We start from the raw sequence: 6,950 nt of genomic DNA, 5'->3' as shown, positions 1-6,950 counted from the left end.
GTTGAAGACAGGCAGCCAAGGGCAAAGGTTGGATGGGCAGAGGGGTGGCAGAGGTGGAGCTGGAGGGGGCCAGGGGTCAGGCCAGGCTAGGGAGGTGGGGCTGAGGTAGGGACCTGGACTTTAAATGGCCCACGTAAGCCTCTGTCCTCCTGTTCCAAATCAAACACTCAGGGTCAAAGTTGGGGAACTAGTGGGGGGAGGGGTGCGTTTTGGTGGTAACACAGCTGGAGAGAGGCAAGAGGAAGAAGTGACAAGGGCAGAAAAGGACTGTCCTTGGGCTCTTCCTCCACCCTCCGGATGGAACCTTTTTCCTGGCTACAAGGCCGCAAGTGAAACTCACCTGCCCACACCACTTCAGCCAAATTCCCTCTTCTCTTCCTCTAGTTTGGGACACCCTCCAGCCTCTGATGAGTCACTCTCTCCTGCTCCCCCCAGCACCCCCCGTCAACTGGAACCCTACTGGCAGCCAAGGGAGGCCTCCTGAGAGTAATGCTAATAGCACAAAGCACCTGAGAGGAGCTGGGGGGCTGACAGGCTGAGCTAGGTCAGCATTATGGAGGCCCTGAGCCCCTAAATCACTGGAGGGGAGTGAGTGGGGTGTGGAGCCAGCCAGTTGGAGGGAGTGCGGGAGAGTATAACAGAGACCCCCTTGTCTCTCCCTTGAGTAGGACTGATGGGTCAGGGGGCCTGGAAAACTGGCTGTGGAATTAACCTAGCAGCTGCCAACCTTCAGCTTCAGGAAGCCCTCCTCCAAAATGTTGCGGAGGCAGAGAGCGAAGCCGGCTCTATTCTCTGCCAGGTGACATGCAGGAGGCCACCATCATCGGGGCAGCCAGGTCCTGAGGGGAACTAGGAGAGACTGAGTGTTCTGGAGAAGGGACATGCTTCCCTTGGGGGCCTGGGAGGGAATCCTTTCCCACCTGGACATGCCCAGGAAGATGTCCCCAGGAAGAGATGGCAGACCAACCGTGCAGACAGAAAGCATTCGCCTGGCAGAGAATGGGAAGGACGTTCCAGCCAAAGGGAGTAGAAGGTGCAAAGGTACAGGAACTTGAGTCAGCCTCGGCACAGGCAAGGAGGGGCCAAAGGCCAGCGTCTTTGGTGTGAGGTGGGGATGGGAAAGAGGGCAGGCAGAGGAAGTAAGGTCAGGAAGCCTTGTGGGGACATGTTGTAAGCAAGGTAATAATTGCAGGAAGACAGTGAGACATCTCAAAACCTGGGAGAGGGGCTGGCCCCGTGGCCGAGCGGTTAAGTTCGCGCGCTCCGCTGCAGGCGGCCCAGTGTTTCGTTGGTTCGAATCCTGGGCGCAGACATGGCACTGCTCATCAGACCACGCTGAGGCAGCGTCCCTCATGCCACAACTAGAAGGACCCACAACGAAGAATATACAACTATGTACCAGGGGGCTTTGGGGAGAAAAAGGAAAAAAAAAAAAAAAAAAAAAAAACCTGGGAGAGTTAAACCAGAAAATCAATGCAGAAAAGCCAGATTATCCGGGTATGTTTATACAACCAGCTGTATTTTGAAATGGAAACTTGGCAGGTTTCCCTTTCCCTTGTTCTTTTTTTTTTTTTAAGATTTTATTTTTTCTTTTTCTCCCCAAAGCCCTCCAGTACATAGTTGTATATTTTAGTTGTGGGTCCTTCTAGTTGTGGCATGTGGGACGCCTCCTCAGCCGGCCTGACCAGTGGTGCCATGTCAGCGCCCAGGATTTGAACCGGCGAGACCCTGGGCCGCCTAAGACGAGTGTGTGAACTTAACCACAGGGCCACAGGGCAGGCCCCTCCCTTGTTCTTTAAAGCTTTAGAAGGAGTAGTGGGGCTCATTCCCAGGTGGTGATAAGGCAGGACCCCCTTCCCCCAGGATGGAATTTAAACATACTAACCCCTTCTCCAGGGAGGCAAGCCCTCCCTGTCCTCAAGGAAACTGGCAACGGGTTGGATTTTTTTGTTTTTTGTTTTTGGCTGATCTGGTTTTCATGTTCTGTAGAAGCTTTTCATGGAAAACAGTATTTTAAATATTTTTAATTTAAAAAACGTTTTGAAAACACTTTGGTGAAGAAACACAAAACGTTTGGTGGACAACCTAGAAAACATAAAGGCTGCACTGTGACAGATACGCTTCCCTCTGATCCCTCAGTTCCTCTCTGCAGAGACAACCACTTTCACTAGTGTCTCATGGGTCATCAAGCCCTACCATGGGGACAGAAAAAAAGGAGAGAATGGGGCTTTTGCACTAGGAGAAAGTGGCTGTGGGTCAACCCGCGCGGCAGGCCCTCCTCCCACCACCCGCTTGGCCAGGCTGGTCTCCGGGCAGCAGAAAGTGAGCATAATGGCAATGACTGCTGTCAACTGAAGACTAGCCGATTGTCTCCCAAAGTCCCAGACTATAGAGTCTTACCTAACCCTACAGGTGAGCACCCACAGCAAGCATGCCCATAACTGAATTTCCCGCCAACCGGGTGAGTGAGGGCACAAAACCAGTTATCTGATATAGAGAAATAAAGAACCGTGACATTTAATACCTACCCTCGAGTGTTGGGGAATACAATTCACGGCCAGTATTTTCATGAGCTGAGCAGCAACATGGAAGCGAGAGACTGCAGAGCTTCTTGCAGTCAAGGCAAAAAATAGAACTACTATAGCTCAGGTAGGAAGGGGCCACTGGCAAGGGGCCGTATGACCTTTAGAATAAGGGGGAACAGAATCTAATGTCAAGACCCAGCCTTGGCCACAAGGCAACCGTGCCAGCCTGGGAACTTGAGTCTGAGCCCTTCGGTCTTGGCTCCCAGCTAAGAACACATCGTTAAGATGGCTAATGTTTTTTGTTTTTTAAAGATTTTTTTATTTTTCCCTTTTCTCCCAAAGCCCCCTGGTACATAGTCGTGTATTTTTAGTTGTGGGTCCTTCTAGTTGTGGCATGTGGGACACCGCCTCAGCATGGCTTGATGAGTGGTGCCATGTCCACGCTCAGGATTCAAACTGGCGAAACCCTGGGCTGCTGAAGCAGAGCGCGTGAACTTAACCACCCGGCCACGGGGCCGGCCCCATGCTAATGTTTTTTGTCCTGACCAGTGTTACCAAGCAGAGGTCAAGAATGTTCACTCCGGTGGGGTATCGCCAGGCTCTCATATGGGGAGGTGGGTAATGATCCAGGCAGAACCCTTTGCCTTGGCTGGTGCGGGAACCTGATATAAAAAGGTGCCACCCCGATCACCTTCTCTTCACCTTCTCTAAGTGTCTTGCTGTCCCATTGTTCCCTCCGATATTGCTTCATCCCAGTCTTCACAGTCATGTCAAATCCCTAAAAACTTGTTGAAAATGTGTCCCTTTTGAAGAATTACTCAGAAGACATGACCACACATCCTACTTCCCCCCAAGTCTTATTTTTCTTTGAATAAATTTGGCCCCAGCCTCTGTGAACCTGATGAGGATGAGTTTATCCCTGGAAGCCAGAGTCCACCCCAAGGCTGCAGGCTGTGGACTGGGCCCCAGAACATGGGGCCTCAGCAGAGTTGCCCCAGAGGTCCTGTGCAGTCAGCTGGACCGCCCCGTACACCCGGCTCAGGTTCCACAAAGCTCTGCATTCTAGGGAGACAGGTCTGGGTGCAGCGTGGAGCAGGGCATACCTGTGGGGCAGAATAGAGGTAAGGAGACCAGGTAGGAGGCAAAGGGCCAGGATGAGGCCACTGACCTCAAGGATAGAGAGGAAGGGATAAGTCTGAGAGATGTTTAAGGACAGAGTTGACAGGATTGGATGTGGGTGGGTGAGGCAGGGCATGATGTCTTAGATGACATAAAGGTTTCCCACTGGGTGACTGTGTGCATGGTGGGGCCTTTCACCAGAAGGAGGACATAAATGAAGAGCAGCAAGTTTAAGGGGGAATCCTTCATGGGAAGCCCCAGTGTTGATGCCTCGGAAAAGGGTAAGGGGCTCTACGGGCCTAGTGTGCAGGGGGGATGTTCTAGGCTAGGAATACAGATTTGGGCCAACAAGAAATATTACCAGTTAAAATAAGAGAGGCTTAGATCACCCAGAAAACACTTCTGGAGAGAGGAGAGCCAACGACAGAGTCCTGGAAAATGCCAAAGTTTGGGGCTAAGTGGGCTGGTGGGTGGAGCAGAGGTAAAGGAGCCAGCATAGAAGACTGAGAAGCAGCAAATATGCATGCATGAGGAGGGGTCAGAATGTGGGGAAGTCAAGACAGGAGATGGTTTTAAGAAGGGGGTAGTCAGTGTGGTCAAATGCCACTGAGGGGTCCAGAAAGTAGGCGGCCGGAAAGGCCTGTTGATTTTGCATTTAGAAGTCACTGTGACCTTTGTCAGAGCAGTATCTGTGGCCGGTGGGTCAGCAGAGGGAGAGCAGTGGGTCCAGGAGGGACTAGGGGAGGGCAGGGAGCACACCCAGCAGGGGTGGAGCACTCCTTGCAGGAAGGCGTCTGGGAAGGCACAGGCTGAGAGAAGACCCCTGCCCAGGAGAGGCAGGGTCCCTGGAGAGTCTTAGCAAGATGAGAGTCAAGAGGAAAGAGCCACTCAAGAGAGAGAGAGGAAAATACAGAGAGGGGAGTGGATAAATGAAAGAGAACCTTCTGGGAGGGGCCGGTAGGGGTGGGGTTCCCCTTAAACAGGTAAAGAGGTACTGGAATTAATGGGCCCATCCTCACTGCCAAACCCAGTCAAAGAAACTTTCAGGAGGGCCCTAGACATTTTTTTTTTTAAATGAGTTTAGCTTTTTTCAAGCCCGCTATGCACTATATAAAGTTTGCAAGGATGATCTGACCAACTATCGCACAACCGCACTAACTACAAAGGAGACTGATTGTTGGGTAGGATTTTACTTTAATCAGCAACTGACTTTCCCAAGTGATGTGTTAAGTGTTCGTTAAATATAATGCTCTTCTTTCAGGAGGTTGTGGGCTGCACAGAGGACAAAGACCAGAGTCAGCGGCCAGGGATCCTTCTTCATTTCCCAGTAACCTCAGCAGAGGGTGGGAGGAGGGAAGGAGGCATCCAGATGTGGGGTTCCGATCGGGGCTGTCTGCAAACAGGGCCTCCTCAGGCCAGATTTCCCACAGGAGTCATCCCCCCCTACCACCACCATGCCTTCTGGCCACCATCATTTCTTACCTCTGACCCATCTCCCTGTGGCCAGGCCTTCCATCAACTCTATTCTTTGTATCTGAAACAGAGGGAATGTCCTCAAAGGCAAGTCTGACCCTGTCACTCCCTTGCTTAAAATCCTTCCACGGCTCCCCATTTTTCTTAGGGTAACCATAGCTTGCAAGGACCTGCCTCATCTGTCCCCTGCTTGCCCCTCCAGGCTCTCTTCACAGCCCCTATGCCTGTCAATGAACTTGAGTACTCGAATGGTCACCTCCTGGCCTTTGAACATGCTGTTCCCTCTGCCTGGAACATTCTCTCCTCTCTTCCTTCTCCCCCAGCCAACTTCTATTCCTCTGCCAGGACAGTTTAGACATCACATCCCTCAAGAAGCTTTCCCAATCCCTGAATCTGGGTTAGAAGCCCCTGCTATTGTCCTCCTTCCACCTCCCTTCTAACAGTTCTTGCCTGCTTCTCTCGTCCCTGGAGGGAGAAATTGTGTCCCTTATTTACTAACGTATCCTAGTGCCTCACACATTGCCTGGCACTTGAAGGTACTCCATAAATCTTTGTTGACTGCATGAAGAAATCCTTCTCTTGTACTCGGAGGTGGAGCCCTCCTCAAGGGCTGAGGGGAGAGCAGAGGCAAGGGAGCACATGTGGTGCTCCTCACAGCGGGTTCCCACGTCTACATTCCTGGAAAAGTCCTCTGACCTAAGCTTCAGGGGTCCCCTTGTCCAGCAACTCTTAGGGCAGTGGGCTCAAGTCGTAAAGATCTTAGCCTTGGGGGCACCAGTTTTCAGAACTTGATATCCTCAGTCCCTAGGTCACTATTCACTCCTATCACTTGACCATAAGTCTGAGGCCAGCACTCCAGCCGGCCTCCGTGGTCTAAGGAAGAGGTTGGGTTGGGGTAGGGGGCTGGTGGTCCACCTTGCAGCCCTTCAGGTCCCACCTGGGCTGGATTCTCAGGATCTACAGTGTCACTCAGGCCTGAGGCAGGCGGTGTCATTCCTACGCTGAGACGCAGAGAGACACAACCACAGTCACACACTCACACTCTTGAAACGAAGGAGTTAAAATTTCCCTGGATTAGGATGAAATTGTGCTCGTACCCACAAGGGTCATATGGCAAACAAAGTAAGCAAAGTTTCTGAGCTTGTTTTGCAGAAGAACAGGAAGCCAGTTGATAAGAAAGCAGCTTGCTGACAGCCCCACTCTTGACCAAGCATCACGCACAAGCATTAAGAAGCTAAAATGACCGCTTGTAAACTTTAGACGTCACAGACTAAAAATCCACTGCATGCAACACATAGAACCCCTGTCCCCCCCAAATCGCACAAGGGACCCATGAAGAAATATGAAAGATAGTCGCGCCTGCAGAGAGGACTCTTACAACTTCAGCCCCAAGGCTACAAGCTCCCCTCCCCTACCTAAAACCCCAAATAAAAACCGTTGCTTGCAGCTTTTCAGGGATTTTGGGATTACAGCGTTGGTTGCCTCTTCTCCTTGCTCAGTGCTTTGTAATAAAATTTCTACTTTCTTCCACTGCACGTGGTGTCAGCGATTGGCTTGTGTGCAGCAGGTGAGTGAAGCCACTTGGGGTTCGGTAACACTCTTCAGTCTGGGGATGGGTTTCAAGGTAATGAGCTTCAAGTTGGTAAGACGGGGTGGGGAGAGGAGGGATACCAGCATTCCTTTATTCCGTCCCCCTGCCCCCAGCACTGACCATTGTGCAACTGACCCTAAGAAGGAGCCATAAGCAGGTGGAAACAGAAGGATATGTATGTAATGGAGAAGTTAAATTACTCAGGTCAGAGAAAGAGGAAGTCTAAAGTCAGTATCAGAGCC

The sequence above is a fragment of the Equus asinus genome, chromosome 13, assembly GCF_041296235.1.
Source record: "Equus asinus isolate D_3611 breed Donkey chromosome 13, EquAss-T2T_v2, whole genome shotgun sequence".
In the NCBI taxonomy this organism is placed as follows: Eukaryota; Metazoa; Chordata; class Mammalia; order Perissodactyla; family Equidae; genus Equus; species Equus asinus.
The sequence above is the reverse complement of the archived record's forward strand: the minus strand, read 5'-3'. Positions refer to the sequence as shown.